Below are 17,053 nucleotides of genomic sequence, written 5' to 3'. Positions count from 1 at the left end.
CCTGATTTGCCCGGGATTTTGGCGCACGCGATCGGATTGTGGCGCATCGGCGCTGGCATGCACGCGACGGAAATCAGGGGGCGTGGCCGAATGAAAACCCGACGGATTCGGAAAAGCCGCCGCATTTAAAACAAAAAAATCTGTCGCGGAGCTTGCACTTACCTTCACTCAGTCCGGTGAACTCCAGTGCGTTCCGATGCTTTTCAGCGCAGTAGCGCCACCTGGTGGACAGCGGAGGAACTGCCTTAATGAATCCCGGCTGGACCCGAATCCAGCGCAGAGAACGCGCCGCTGGATCGCGAATGGACCGGGTAAGTAAATCTGCCCCAATGTATCACACCGCAGCCAAGGAAATGAGTGACTTAGGTTTAATAGAGTTTGTTCTTAGATCTTGACTCTCCGATATGAAAATGTCTAAAAAGCGCACAAGAGAAGGTTTTTTTCTGCTCCGACATTGACATTAATATCTCAACCATTGGTTCATTGTGTTCACTTGAGCTGCAATACTCCAGCATGGCCACTACACATTGGATGGAGCTGTCGGCATAATTATAATCATAGTAATTCCTTTATTTATATAGTGCACACAGATTCCGCAGCGCTGCACAGAGCTTGCCAAATCAGTCCCTGCCCCCAATGGGGCTCACAATCTAATCAACCTAACTGTATGTTTTGGAGTGTGGGAGGAAACCGGAGGACCCGGAGGAAACCCACACAAACATGGAGAGAACATACAAACTCTTTGCAGATGTTGACCCTGGGACTTGAACCCAGTACCCCAGCGCTGCAAGGCTGTAATGCTAACCATTGCCACCTCAATCTACTATACCTCTCTACATTGAGGCATTGGTGGTGGCTGAGATCAACTGATCATTAGAGGAGCCGAGTATCAGACACCACAATCTACATGTGATGATGAACTATCCCAAGGACAGGTATTCAAATTCCCAGGAAACCCTTTAAACCCCACACGAGTCTTAATCTTCATGACATCAACTATATCAGTTCCTGCTCCATCCTGACTACGCTTCTTTGCTGCCAGCCCTGACCTTCTGCTACATCCCTGACTCTGATCCTGTGCTGCTTGTCCTGACCTTCTGCCTGACCACAACTCCATGCCTGCCTTCAGATTATGTACCTCGCCTTGGCCGCCACCGCGGGCTAGTCGCACCTGTGGAACAACCTGGTGGTACCACACCATAGCAAGTCCAACACACTTTGCGGCGGGCTCTGGTGAAAACCGTGTGGCACTTAGATTCCACTCCCAGGTGTTGGCTTACGTCATCGTTCGTGGTGGTCCAGTGGGTCCACTACCCCTGGTTCCTGTCAATTCTCTAGCTGCTCCTGTGATGCTCTCCTGATGCATCATTATTATTTACATAGCATAGACTGCAGCAAAGACATGGAGAAATCCAGCAGTCTTGACCGGAGACTATACTGCAGGGTAGGGAATGTCTCTCACACTCTACTTGCTACCTTGATACCACATACTGTGAGCAATCTAGGTGTCATCTATTGCTAGTGGAGACTCCAGGAGTAGTCCTGGGGGTACCCTCTTATTATGTACATCTCAGGTTTAGTGTTATGATGTAGACCCTGCTTCTTGGTTTAGTCCTTTTTTGAGTTTTCCCTGAGTATCTTCGGCATTACTGCAAAGTCCGGAGCCGCCAATCACTGTGTGTCTCCGATCGTCATGCTTGTTTTCTTTCATACCCCCATTATCATAGTCCTTAGTCAGCTTAGTCCGTCAGTGTAGTAGTGGTTCCACCTTTACAGTTGGCCATCGGTCTCCCGTCGTTACGGATGTTGTTCGGAGGGCAAATGTAGCGGTTGTTGTTGTGTTTTGTGTGCGTGATGTTTCTTCCACCATCACCACAGCTTCCCCCGAGTATCTCCAACATTACTGCAACATCCGGAGCCGCCAATCGCTGTGTGTCTCCGATCCTCATGCTTGTTTTCTAGCATACCTCCATTATCATAGTCCTTAGTCAGCTTAGTCAAGTACGTCAATATCCTAGTGGTTCCACCTTTACGGTTGGCCATCGGTCTCCCGTCGTTACGGATGTCGTTCGGAGGGCAAATGTAGTGGCTTTTGTTGTGTTTTGTGTGCGTGATGTTTCTTCCACCATCACCACAACTTCCCCTGAGTATCTCCAACATTACTGCAACATCCGGAGCCGCCAATCGCTGTGTGTCTCCGATCCTCATGCTTGTTTTCTAGCATACCTCCATTATCATAGTCCTTAGTCAGCTTAGTCAAGTACGTCAATATCCTAGTGGTTCCACCTTTAGGGTTGGCCATCGGTCACCCGTCGTTACGGATGTTGTTCGGAGGGCAAATGTAGTGGTTGTTGTTGTGTTTTGTGTGCGTGATGTTTCTTCCACCATCACCACAGCTTCCTCTGAGTATCTCCAACATTTCTGCAAAGTCCGGAGCCGCCAATCACTTTGTGACTCTGCTCCTCATGCTTGTTCTCTTTCATAACTCCATTACCATATTTATTCAATAATAAATCCTTCCCGGTAATTAGTCGACAAAATGTTGAATAAGCTCAAAGTTGACTTTTATTAGCGTAGATGTTAATGTCAATTTACGCTTTCAATAGGTTTCAATACCGGTTAATCTCTCGTTTCGGTAACTTTTTTTTTTTTTTCATCTGTAAGAATTACACTTCAGATCCATCAATTAATGAATAGCCCGGCTGTAATTAAATGCACACAATGCAATTTCATCCACTCGTGCCTCCACTTATCTCCGAGCTTCTTCAGGCTCTTCATTGTCACCTGTCATTCTGATGTTTTTAGAAATGGATTCTAAATTGAAGGTAATTGACAAATGCTCGGAAAGGAAAAAAAAGGAAAAATCCATAATGAGAGTAAACCCTCGTCCTCACTATGGCCGCCTCATCGACTAAACGCTTCAGGATACGAAGGTGAAGTCCCCGGGCACTGGAGAGTCTACCGTCCTAATGGCAATTAGACTAAGATGCTCCGATGAGTGGGTTAAACCTGTTTGGTCGGAGTAAGTGATTCTCCAGACTCGTAAGAGCTTGAATTACCCCGATGAGAAAAAGCAATTATGCAATTAATAAGGAAGAAAATCTTTGTATTTATTTATTCTGAAAATCAATGTTTCTGTCCAGTCCCGGGAGAAAAAGAAAATGGAAAAAAAAGGGCCTCCAGCAGAATATCTCACCGCAGATACACAGATCATATGACACAACAGACAATTAGAGAAGCTAAGACCGGAAACGGAGGCAGCAGGGTTAAAAATTCCAGTATCTCCATGAAGAACTGTGACAGGTGCCTGATAAATGCTGAGGATTGTGTAAAAATATCTCCTCATCTTGGGTTCTCACTCCCTCTCAATTCTGTTGGCAAATAAGAAGTCTAGGCCGCTCGCCTAAAATGAAGTCGTGTCAGTTGTGAATGACTTTGATGATAGAGCGCTCTCATCATCATCAGGGATAAGAATAGATCTAATGAAACGATAGCTCAGCCTGGCCGACTCTCCAATCAGATGTAGAATAAAGGAAGGGATCACCTCAAATGGAAGGATCTTCTTACTTTCATGGATCTGGTTCAATGGAATGCGGTTGGGTCTTCTTATGCTCTCTTAGACTAACTACTAGTAAGTTGGGTCTTTAAAGAAGAGTATCACTAAGGTAGTCAATCACATAAGACAACCCATATTCAGTAGACAGGTCTCCCACCTGATCACACAAACTCCATATGCACCCCAGGCAGAGGTCTAATCTTTTACGAGGCACCTCCAGTGGTGGTTTTAGACACGTTGAAACCCACCATGCTCCATCATGCTGCCACCAACATCTACTCCAACTTCTACTCCAGCATCGACTTCAGGCAGAGGTCTAATCTTTTACGAGGCACCTCCAGTGGTGGTTTTAGACACGTTGAAACCCACCATGCTTCATCATGCTGCCACCAACATCTATTCCAACTTCTACTCCAGCATCGACTTCAGGCAGAGGTCTAATCTTTTACGAGGCACCTCCAGTGGTGGTTTTAGACATGTTGAAACCCACCATGCTCCATCATGCTGCCACCAACATCTACTCCAACTTCTACTCCAGCATCGACGTCAGGGTGCATTTGGTGTTTGGCTACTCCAAATTTGGTCCACAGTAATCTAATGTGTATGGTCAATCAGGTTCAAAATGTCTCCCAAACTAATAACAGGGCAATTAATGAAGGACCTTTAAAAGCAGAAGAAATGTATGTTTATGACCAAAACCAATAAAGCAATGCAGAGATAATCATCTTGTTTGGAATATGCAAATCAGCCTAAGTGCAAAAGGGGCGGAAGCAATTTTACAGTTTTACCTGAATTGTCACCCTCTGTAGACATGTTGATAGACATAGTTATGGACATTTCCAGCTTGTGGCAGCATCATGTCTGTCAGTAGGCATATATATAAAAGAGGGCAATACGGGCCCCAAATTCTGAAGTTTGACCTATTCTAACACTCAAATATACCAAATTGGAAAGTTAGTCACATTTCCAAAATTCCATATAGATCCCAACAAATCTAAAATGATCATCTGTAATCTGTAAGGTAAGAAGTGCTCAAATCCACCACAGCACTCCTACAGGTGAACTAAGGTATTACACATTTACCATTGTAACTAATCAGATGTCTATGTGATGTGCATCTATGGACATTTCAAGTCCTCCTAAGTGAGAGATGTTCATCCCAGATGCTTTATGCTCTAACTAATGATGGTCCAAAAAAATTGCTTTTCTGAGCTAATCAACATCTTTCACCCCTTCCCCGATACTAAATATTAAATTAATAATTACAATCTTTGTTTTATCATTTTATATACAGAACCACATCTGTCCATGGGTCACATGAATCTCATACTGAAGTCTAAATCCATTGAAGTTAAGACAGCTAAGCTGCAATACCACACACAGCCAGTGAGCAGATGTGGCGCTATTTCTTAGAGGAAAACACTTGTGTATTTCTAATCCTATCCATATCTTTTCCATTTTTACTTCGGATATTGGGGCAGATTTACTTACCCGGTCCATTCGCGATCCAGCGGCGCGTTCTCTGCGGTGGATTCGGGTCTTCCGGCGATTCACTAAGGCAGTTCCTCCGCTGTCCACCAGATGTCGCTGCTGCGCTGAAGAGCATCGGAACGCACTGGAGTTCACGATCCTATTCCTGAGTGAGGGTAAGCTCGTGTCCCGCTCGTGTCCCGTCGGGTTATCGCTCGGCCTCCCCCCGACTTCCGTTACGTGCCTGCCGGCGCTGATGCGCCGCAATCCGATCACGTGCGCCAAAAACCCGGGGCAATATAGGGAAAATCGGCGCAAATCGGAAATATTCGGGTAACACGTCGGGAAAACTCGAATCGGGCCCTTAGTAAATGACCCCCATTGTGAAGGTAGGTTTTACCCGTTAAGGTAAAAATCACAAAGTTACAAAATTGATCTGTAGATCGATGAAAAATTTCTTCTAAATCAACTTCGTTTTTGCACAAAAACTTTCTGACGCTTTACGAAGAGTCGATGTAGGGACATATCTTAGTATACAGTGTAAGTTTTCCTTGAAGACCAGTCTGCGGTGGAGAAACGCGTTACTTAATTTTCCTGAATCTACGTCCCCTTCGTGACAGCGAGAAGACAAAATAAATATTGAGTGAGGGTAACAACAGCGACAATAGAGCCGAAGAATTAGCCCCGGGTTTAGTGACAGGGGAAAGGAGGTGACAAGCTCCGGTATAAGACTGGACAAGATGTCAGCCGCACATATATCCCCTTTATCTCGCAACACGTTCCCTATGTGGCAGATGAGCCCCGAGACGCAACGTTAAGAGACAGCGCGAGACTGTTCTCTTTTGGAGACGTGTCACATGAAGGAGTTCACCAGCCGGCGCGGCCGAGACTCATGGCTTGTGATTTGCCCTGTCACTCGGCATTAATTTTGGGTGGTATCATCTTACCCTCTCAAGGCTGAGGAAGGATCTTCTTTGATCGGTACTGCCACAGGTGAAATGTTAAACTGCAGACACTTGGTGGGAAAGGACCCGACTTTTCTTTATGTTTTTTATATATTTTTTTTTCCCTTTTGCTTGATATGTCTGGAGAAAAATGGCAATACTTAAAGAATATCACAAAAGCTTACATCACAGAGGAACGAGACTGCAGCCGGGGACAAGTGAATTTCCGTGTTGTAGGAGATGGATGGTGACCTTCGGGAAGAAGTTTGCTATTTTTGTTTTTTTTTTTTTCTCAAAATTTAGCAAAATTAAATGAAATTAAACCTGGAATTTTAAATAGGCCCCATATTGAGGTGTAAGGTAAAGCAAACTAAGCAATTGAATTGGAGATTGGGTGTGCTTCACACTGTGGTGGGATACAGTCAACTCTACAACTCTACAAGGCCAGTTGTGCGATGCTCTCTAGCCTCCATAGGTTGCAGATTTGGTTTAAGGCTGTGGAAGACCCAGAACTGTACATAAGGAAGACCTCCCAGATATAACTTTGCTTGGGGGCCCAAAAATGGAACATCCATGAGGCAAGTTGAGCCTCTTGCCCCAAGCAGCACCATGTGCAGCAAGATGGGCAGCAGGGGCACAGTCAAAGCAGATGCAAATACTCCACGTATTGAAAAACATACTACTGGATAGGAGAAAGGGGGCACCATTCTCGTCTCAGACAGTAGAGAGTTTAGGTTCACCCCTGTCCATCCCTCGTAAGTAGTCAAGGGAGTATATTGAATCATGATGGGGTTTCCCCTCCTGGCATGAACAAAATTTCTACCGGATACCGAATAGCTTCTACAGCTTCCACTTAGGAACTGACTTGATGATATATTTGGCCAAGAACATATATTAGGACATGAATGAAGCCAGGAGGTGATAGGCCGAGGAGGGTGACTTTTCTCAGCCCAAATTTTACTGTGACAGTTCAGGATTATTGCCGGATCGGCTCCCGCTGCAGTAAACGGGAACATGCAAAACATAAGGAGATGTCTGCTTCCAGGTCCATCAAGGGGCTGCCAGTTTTCATGCCCCCAACATTGTTCTACAAATAATTTTTTTCATGGCACAAAACAGGTGTAGAAGTTTTCTTGAAGCATCAATGCAAAATTTGTATCAAGGTCACCCACCTACCATGTGCATAGATAATAACGGGGTCGTCTTACAGGTCAGTAAGGGCTTTGGACTCAAGATCTACCATCTATGCCCTAAGTGCCAACCCATATAAGCAGAGGCGGGACCAGAGGAGGTGCAGATAAATAGTCACACCCAGGCTTAGGCACATTACAGCGCCCATATGATGTCTAAAACCTCTACAAAGAGAAAGATACTAGAAATTATCCTAGTGCAAATTGCATTGGGGCCTCTCAGCTTTTGTTAACACAATGGGGCTTATTTACTTAGGGTCGCGGATCGCACTTTCGTCGGTCTGTTTGCCGTTTTCGGGATTTGCGCAGCTTTGACAGGTATTTTTGTAGGGGTCTGCACCAGGATTGTGTCACACGCGATTGGATTGTGGCGCAGCTGCGCTGTCTTTCATGCGACGGAGATCGGGGGCGTGCCGTCGGACGATCCGACTGATTCGGACTGAGTGCGAGATTTAAGTTTTAAATTGTGTCGCATACAATGCACTTACATGCACCAGGAAGAAGAAGGTGAACTCCGGGGACCTGAGCGGGGAAGCGACACATGCAGGATATGGGGCGCACGATCTTAGTGAATCGCAGCACAGTGCATTATTGTCAGACAATGCACTTTCGGTGAACTTCTCCGGACGGGTAAGTAAATGTGCCCCGATATGTTGTTCTTAGAATATCCCATTCTACTCTACAATATCTGTATATGTCCTTGTACAGCACCCCCTAGAGGCACCACACAGAGGCACATGACGTCACTGCCATGTAGGACTGTGCATAACCAAGCGCAGAAGGTTTGCAGGGTGAGAACTGGGGAACCCTAACAAGGCACTTCCCAAGTGCAACTATAAGGCCCATTCCACACTTGCGAGTGTGATGCAATGAACTCGCATCACACTCGCAACGCATGCTGCTCGGATCGCACGGCCCGAACGCTGCAAACCGGGACTGAACTGACATGCTAAGTTCAGTCCCGGTGCAGCGTTCGGGCCGTGCGATCCCGGCAGCATGCGTTGTGAGTGTGATGCGAGTTCATTGCATCACACTCGCAAGTGTGGAATGGGCCTAAAGATGGAAGTGTCCGGAATCGTCATGACTCATGATTGCCTCGTCCTTGCAGCAAAACATATGATGAAACCATTTGGACTTATAGTTTAGGTTTATGACGATTTACAGAGCTCATCCACACCCCCCCCCCCCCCAACCTATCGAGCTGATCTCCGTAATAGTCCCCGAGAAGCTTTTCACATTTTCCGTTCGTACTTTAAAAACAAAAGGTCTCTTTTTGTTTCGGATTTCTTCCGATTTTGTCTTATTTTGCCCATTCTAACGACTTCAGTGCTAAGGTGACCCAGAAAAAGTGAACGCACCGAGTCTCTCCATCTCCCGACCGGCGTAAATGGGACAATTATTTCTAAATAGCTGTTTGTAAGTGCTTCTTTTTAGGGTGGGAAAAAACAAAGTTGTTGACCTTCTGTTTTTGCTATTTGCTAATTTTCCTCAAGACAAACCTTTAGCGAAAAAGGATTGTTTTTCTAAATGCAAACGACCGCATAAAGCGGCAAATGACACGTACGTCGGCCGCGGATGCCGTCCCTTAATTTGCGACGGTAACAGGCGTAACGAGGCACTTCCATATTAAGTGACAGGGTAATTATGCCAAATAAGGTCTTTTTGTAATTTTTGACATTTTCTTTATGGCCTTTTGCATTAATCCGGCTAAGGCGCGCGCTCGCAGCCTGTTTCGCTGGAAGAAACCCGCCACAATGAATCTTACTTGAGGATTTCATTATAATCTTAGACTTTCTCCATGTTCTGGAGGAGGCCAACGCAGGCTCATTTATTTTCGGAAGGTGTTTTACTTTGGAAAATACAGAATCCATTCAATTAATGGTAATGTTTCAGAGGCTGACCCAACTTTTTTTTTTTTCCTTTCCATGGAAATCAGCCGGCTCTTAACCTTCATGGTGTCCTTAGTACAGTGAAGCAGCCCTTATGGAAGCTTCCTCCGTTACTTTAAGTAATCTAATTTGGTCTTTGTTACCGCGCACTTGCTCTATTGCATTAAAGAAGAAATGGCGTTACAATAAAATTCTCTCGCTAAAATTGTTCACACGCTATCGGCCGGGGGAATACATTTAGCAATTTTACTCTTGGGTTTACACCGTGCACCGGTCTTAATTGACCTTTGTCTAAACAGGGTTAGTAATTTTACTTAAAGGGGGGATATAATCTGGCGAAGACGTGATTCCTCGATTGTAAACACCATCTGGGGACATGGAAGTTTTTGAAGGGAGTTGACCACCAGGATTTAGCGGAATTGTGTAGGGGATGTTACCGACCTCGTGTCGGGACAATGTATCACTTTTCATAAAACTTGTTTTCGAAACAAACTACTTGCCCCATCCTTCTGGTGCATCTTTTACTTCTTTGCTGTTGCCCCACTGACCCTGTCACGTGTACTGACCACTCTGTTACCAACATGAATCTTCATGCGGAACTGTACTCTGTGCCCAAAACCTGAGAACTATACAGCTTGTTCTTCTTCAGGGCTCTTTTCCATGTACTGTATACAAAATACAGAACCATGCATGCCATTCGAAGGTCTTTTGAAGATTTAAAGGAAACCTACCAAGAAAATCCATGAGGATAAACCAGGGGCACTTACTCATGGATCCAGGCACCGAGACTCTGGTAATCTTCTTATATTTGTGGCCGTCTTCCTTCTAAAATCAATGTGTACAATTATGCAAATTAGTCTGAAGGGCTCTGGGGGTGTTAACAGAGCGTCACTGTGCTGCAGCTTCCCAGAATGTAACACGGTTCAAGAGCACTTGCCTCTCTTACCGGCTGAGATTACAGCAGGTGGAAGGAAGGGGAAGTGCTGAAGGAGCAGGGGGAGAAGCCTGTGAAATTACAGCACAGAGGGGATCTGATAATCCCCCCAGAGCCTTTCTAGTTCATTAGCATAATTTTAAAAGTTGATTTTAGAAGGAAGAATTATTTTAAGAAGATGACACAGTCACAGTGATTAGATCTATGAGTAGTATTGAGTGGACATGAACCACAAAGTTCAGGCCCCCCAAACTCTTTAGAAGGCTCAACCTCCTGCCATTTGATCCTTGATCCCTGCCAGCAAGGAAATCTACCATCAAAAGCATAATAAACTATGGGCACTCACTCATAGTTGATGACTAGTGATGAGCCGACCCATTGAAATTCGGGGTCGATCAAGTTCGGCATAACCTGAATTTAATAGAGGTATCTGGTACCCAAACCTGGACCACACCCAGTAACACCCACAATCGGTACGTTCCCCAATGCAATCCTGATAAAAACTGGTGGGTAAACTCCCTTTATCTCTTCAGTATTCTATGGAAAGTGAGCAAATTTGATAATAATTGACCTAGGGGTAAACTTAAATGCATGTAAAGTTGGTCATACCCTTCTTCCACCACCAGCTACTCAACCGAGGTCATCTTGACTCAACTTATTTTGTGTAACTATCAACCTCTGGTAGAACTTGCTTTTCAGAGAAACACTCTCTGGAGTTGCCGCAACATTCTAGTACAGCATGGTTCCTAGTGTAAGGTAAGTAATAAAATAGTAGCTGGAACCAGGAAGGGACAAGAGAAACAGCACCATGTCCTGGAGTAGACACTTACGCAGAGGTGAACCTGACCTTTCTGCTGCCTGAGGCAAGTTATCGAGCTGCGCCCCATCCTCCCCATCCAGTAGTGATTTATTAGGTTGTTTTTTTTAGTATGAGGGTTCTCCATGCTGCGACGCACACTCAGGCTGACATCCACCCTGATGCTCCCCCATCTTGCTGAAGATTGGGCTGTCTGAGGCAAGAGGCTCAACTCGCCTCATGGCTGGTGCATGTAACTGTCAAGGCAAAAGCAAAAGATACTTTTTCCAAATTTTCAGCAAATTTTTACAACTATCTACCAATTTCTGTATTAGATCTTCACAGGGTGCACTATAATTCATCATATAATCCTGTAGAGATGAATTAAACTTTTAGTTGATTCTTAGATTTGGTACGAATCTGCCAATGTTCCGGCACCCGAATCGAATCAAATTCTTTTCATTTTCACTTAGGACAAACCACTATTGCTCCATTGTCCTGGAAATCGGTATATAAGCCCTCTAAACCCCTGTAAAACACTTAGAAGGTCCTAACTTGTTTTATTAAAATTTTTCAGTAGGATCAGGGTTAGGGTTATGGTTAAGCCAAGGCATAATTTCAGCCCTAACCCAAACCTGACTCCAACTAAAAATGTTGTGTTTTAGAAGACGAGAGGGGTCGATATAGCAATTTCCAGGACAAAATGAAGCAACATTAATTGGAACCAATTGGATTTGGACCTGAAATGAATCATTTGCAAAATTTGGCAAAGCTTTGGTGAACTGAATCTTGATTTGCCCAGGGCCACCATCAGGGGTGGGTAGCGTGACTGTGTTTAGGGGGCCCCATGGAGGAGGAGGGGTCCCTAGTCAAAGAGAACCCTCTTCCGTTCCCAGGTGCAGGGAACTCACTGGGGCACATTTACTAAAGTGTCCGAAACGCGTTTTTTCCGCCGGGTTTCCTAAATTTTTCTGATTTGTGCCAAATTGCCCCGGGATTTTGGCGCACGCGATCGGATTGTGGCGCATCGGCGCCGGCTTTCACGCGACAGATTCAGAAAAACCGCGGAATAAAAAAAAAAATTTGTATCGCAAAAATAGCACTCACATACACAGAGACGGAGGAAGTGAATTCCGGCGGACCTCGGCACACAGACCTTAGTGAATCCCGTCACAATCTGAATCAGCGTCGGAGAATGCGCCGCTGGATCGCGACTGGACCGGGTAAGTAAATCTGCCCCACTGTGCACTCAGGGCTGAATTATCATTCTGTGGGGGGGTCCACAAAATTTACCGGTTGGGGCCCCAAAATTCCTAGTGGTGGCCCTGGATTTGCCCAAACTGGGTAAACAGGATAAATTGAAGACCATTACAGTCTATCCTTCTTCAGGCCTTAATATTAACAACAATCATGAAGATATTTCCATACTCGGTTCTAATTTCTCGTAAAACAAACATAAGAATAAATGTAAGGGGACGACGTGCGCCAACGCCGGCGCCTGTACACAATAGTGATTGTATATTCATGAACGCGGCGTGTTTGATGCCCTTCTCTCCGTCACAGTCTCTCATGCAGCATATGCTTTTGCTCTGTGGAGAATAAAATCAAATTTTCTGTCTTGTCATATTGTCATCAAAGTGATAGTATCACAATTAGATTAACATTTCATCAAGAAACTGAAAGGTGGGTAATGGAATGGGGAAGGGGGGGGGGGCGACTACGTATTACACAGTAAGGCCTGCTTAACCCTTAATATGATAGCAGCCCACCTTACAATTCCTGGAGGCAAGGAAGGTAATCAGAATGTAACGCGAGTGACACCATCAAATTATAATGATCCATGTAAGTATCAACAAGGTCGCCGGCGAGGTCTGCCAGGGCCGTGTGTATGTGCAGAACCCATTAAGATTATTGACAGTAGTATTTAGGAAGGTTTCTCAGTTTCATGCACAAAAGCTTCCTGGGATCTTTTTTTTACTGGGGGGGTGAAAGCAATTTAAGATTTTGCATTTAATTGCTGGACGAGACTATTATGTTTGAAATGATGGGAAAAGAGAAAAATCCTATTGAAGTGTCAATCTTCCGATCTATCTATATACATCATATTTAATCAATCTTTCTCCTATATCTCTTATATCTATCGAATATCTACAATGTCTCATGCAGGGGGGAGAAGGAGACAGGAATCTGGAGGGGTCGGCTGTAGTGCGGGAGGTGTCATGGAAGACTGGGCTCCGGTGTAGGCCTCATCCGCACCCATCATCAGGGCGTCAGGACAAAAGCAAAAAGAGGGGGAGGCCACGTGTCAGTGAAGGTTTCCCCCTAGGGCACTCCCGGGGGACTAGTGACTAGTTCCCGGCTGATGTTATGTGGGAGGCCCGTGATGGTAGCGGCAGGCAAGGAACACACAAAGTGAAGCAGAGATTCTTAACAACCTATGGTTCCTTTATTACCAGGCTTCAAACAGTAGCAAGACAGCAGGCTGGTGGTATACTCCTTCCTTTGGAGGGCTAGCACGGCTGTAGATTGGTTGGCTGTGGCGACGCAGGAACGTTACCGGTGGTCGCTGGGAGTATCTCCTGTGTTGGCATCAGCAGCCTGACATCAATCTCTGTAGTAGAACACTGAAGACTAAGGTTCCAGCTCAGGCTAGGGTTCAATCCTATGCCATGTCAGACTTGGCATATAAGTGCCCAGGCAGCACAGCACATCACTTATAGGATTTATTAAGAGGCCACAGCCTCATGTGCCGGGGGCGGGAGTGCCATCACTTAGCCAGTTAAGAGTCAGAAGACTAATACCCAGAGTCAGAAGAGGCAAACAGGTAATGGGGCACATTTACTTACCCGTCCCGTTGCGTCTGCCGATCCGGAATGTCCAATGAAGATTCGGAGCTTCTGCGATTCACTAAGATCGTGCGTCCAATTTCCTGCATGTGTCGCTTCCGCGCTCAGGTCCGCCGGAGTTCACCATCTTCTTCCCGATGCATGTGAGTGCTGATCTTGCAACACAATTTTGAAAGTTAAATTCCACGGTTTGTCCGAATCAGTCGGGTTGTCCGATGGACACCCCCCCCCCGATTTGTGTCGCATGAAAGCCGGTGCCGATGCACCAAAATCTGGAAATATTCGGGAAACCCAATGGAAATGCGTCCGACGGACCCTTAGGAATTGTGCCACCATTTTTTTTAACTCTCTGTTCTGGAACATTCTGGGGTTGCAGCCAATCATAATGCCTGCTCTACCTCAGGAAGATACATTTAATATAAACATACCATTAGTATGTTTATATTAAATAGTCATATAATAATACAAATAATGCACTTGTAGTGTCTTATTCCCGACCCCTGGTGGTATTGCTGGAGTGAAATGCAGCCTAACTAGGAGTTTTGGATGCAATTAAAGGTATCCTGTTTGTACTGAGCTCCCAATCCAAGAACATGTACCTTTATTCAAGTGACCACTACAATGTTTTGACCTACAGGATCTGTAGTCTTTCACAAGCTTGAGAAAGACTCCAGATCCTTGGCGGCTAAATGTCTATATCTATTTATCATCATTTATTTCCATTATCTATCTTTTTCAGTTGAACTTATATCATAGCAGGGGTAATGGATATACCAAACCTGCCCTTTTTCCCAGGATGCAACATTTTACATTTTACATTTTCCTAAAGATGGTATAAAAGCAGTGGTTAAAACCTCTCGACTTCTTCTAACATATGGTCAGAGGATCTGTTCTGTTTTCCTTTTAAACTCTATACACTTAGATAGTGCTTGAGAAGATAGTGGAGCTGTAACTGAAGACCATGGGCCATATGGTAGAAGAAGACATGAGATCGGCACTGGGCTGCAGTTTCTTAAGCCCTCCAGATAAAATGATTCCATCAACCATTAGGATAGAAAGCCAAGATGTCTCCAACTTGGATCATCTTCCGCTGGATCTCTGGTGTCGGATTGGTTTAGACCCAGGGCTAACTGGAGGATTCTCTGTTGTTCTACCGAGTCCAAGACTGGGTTAAATCAAGGTACCAGCTGCCAAATCAATTCTACCAATCCATAATCTATGGAACGATGCATCAGCCTTTTCTTAGGTTTCAGATTGGAGCAGCCACCATTTTTGAGGAAGAAACATTGATGTCCTCTGTCCTCACAGGTCACATGCCCCTAAGGTCAAAGGTACCCAGATGGGTCCAATACACCAGGTGTCACCCATGTATGAGACTCATTTTAATCTAGGTCTCCTATATGTCTATTCTTGTATCCGTCTATGAAATATCTGTATGTAGGACACCACAAAGGATGGATGACACTGACTCAGAAGTTGGATCAGAAGTCATAGGTCACGTATTAATAAAGATAATAAGTCTTTGGTCATTTTTCAAAGTAAGAAAAAGAAGATCTTCCTACAAATAAATCCAGGCAGGAATCATGATGAATCCTTAGTCAATATTCCTATTCTATTTATATAGGAGTCGGAGTCGTGTTTGGTCTCCACCACCCAAGAGACCGATTATTCTTCTCCTTTCTGACTGGTGCCTGCTGTCTGCACACGTGGAGAGGTCAGGACCACCGTCACCTCCACGAGCCGGTCATTAAATAACAATACACAGGAAAGTGATCCATCAATTACAGACAGTGACTCCGACTATTGAGTGACCTCAACTAAGTAAGTGGCCCCCGGAAAACAGATTAGGATCTAGAAATTCTCATGTACCGCAAGGCCCTGATGGTGACACCGGGAAAAATGTTTCATTTATCATCTAAACTATATATGTTTTTGTGATTGACACCTTCTTCAGGTCGAAGGGATTGAAGAAAATTTTGTAAATTTCTATCGTCAGGTCAAGGAGGTCATGGTGGACTTGTATGGTGGGTGATGATTCAATAGGATATCTACAATACAAACTTTTTTCCATGCAATATCCAAAAAGAGAACACATCCATTTCTAATCCTTCACGGTCTTCTCTACTGGAGGAGGAGAGTAGAGAAGCTACCATGATGTCTTTACCGCAATGCAAAGTTTTGTCCACACTTATAGGAGTTCCTTGGTATGGACAATCTCTTCTTGATCAACTTTGAGGAGAAACTTAGCAAAAGCTCTAAAAGACCCAATAGGGGTTTGGTGCCAAAAACAGAGAAGGTGTACCCTGCTCCAGTTCGCAAAGGCTGGAAGGCTGGGGTCAAGGGACTTCCTCTGGTCAATCAGTGACCTCCTTAGACCACAAAATATCACAAGAGAAGTCCCATGATGTTAGGAGACCACTCATGTTAGGATCCTTTGACCCACAGCATTACCAAGGAAGTCATCCGTGGCAAAGACTAGAAGTATCGGCACAACGCCTTCTTTTTGTCCCCCCTGCCCCCATAGGGTTGTCCAGAATTGAGAAGCTTCCATCACCATAGACTACTGTAAACCAAAATGGATTTATCAGTGATTTCATAGTAAATATTTGATTGAGAAAGAGGATCCAACCAACCTGTGTTCTGTATGGATGAAAGGCAAGGTCCCCATATAGACTGTCTACAAAATGATGGCTATATATTCTAGGATTATACTGTGGGTGTGCCATCACACTGCTTTGTTCTGTGCTCTCTGCAGTCAGTATTAGATATAGATATGTATAATTATACCTTTGTGTATCTTATTAGTAGCAGCAGGACTGTGAAATGGATTTATATCCTGGGCTTGTAGCTTATCCGAGTGCACTGTGAGTGTGCACTTAACACAGTGCACTGTCCCGTGCAGAAGGTTTTTGATGATTTTAATGGTTCACTACAGCAGGGTGAGGACAATCCCCTAGTAGAATCCTGGAATTATGATCCATATTTCACAGTTCTGCTGCTACTAACAACACACACAAAGCTCTTCAAGGCTGCTACTTACAGATTACCTTTAAATCTACACTGACATGTACAACAGTTTGATGTTGTTTATTTTCTTTAAACAAAATTGTACGGAAAAAAAAAATTTTTTTTTTTGCTTCCTGCGATTTGATTTATTATTTTGCTTAAAATTCTCTGGTCGAAGGGAAGAGAAAAAGAAAAGCATTTGTTTCCCTTTCCTTACCTGATGTCTTCAAGGACATGTCTGTGACATCGCGGCTCTTCTGGAAGACAGGCAGCTTCAGGCCACAATGATGCTCACATCTCCGGGAATGAGAAGTGACACAAGGAGCCGCTTGTGTAATTCCAAGTTTCTCTACCTGAGACGTCTCCATATTGTTTGTACATGAGGGAGATTATCCCTATTACACCGAACCGTAATATCCCTG

The 17,053-nt window shown here is 44.6% G+C and overlaps 1 long non-coding RNA gene across 4 annotated transcripts in view; it reads right to left on the bottom strand.

Annotated features, from left to right (window-relative positions):
• LOC140121010 (uncharacterized) overlaps nt 1-17,053 on the bottom strand; it is a 146,734-nt gene that overhangs the window by 50,579 nt on the left and 79,102 nt on the right. The window lies entirely within an intron of this gene.

This window comes from Engystomops pustulosus, chromosome 3 (genome assembly GCF_040894005.1).
Source record: "Engystomops pustulosus chromosome 3, aEngPut4.maternal, whole genome shotgun sequence".
NCBI lineage: Eukaryota > Metazoa > Chordata > Amphibia > Anura > Leptodactylidae > Engystomops > Engystomops pustulosus.
This window is presented reverse-complemented; position numbering and strand designations above follow the sequence as displayed.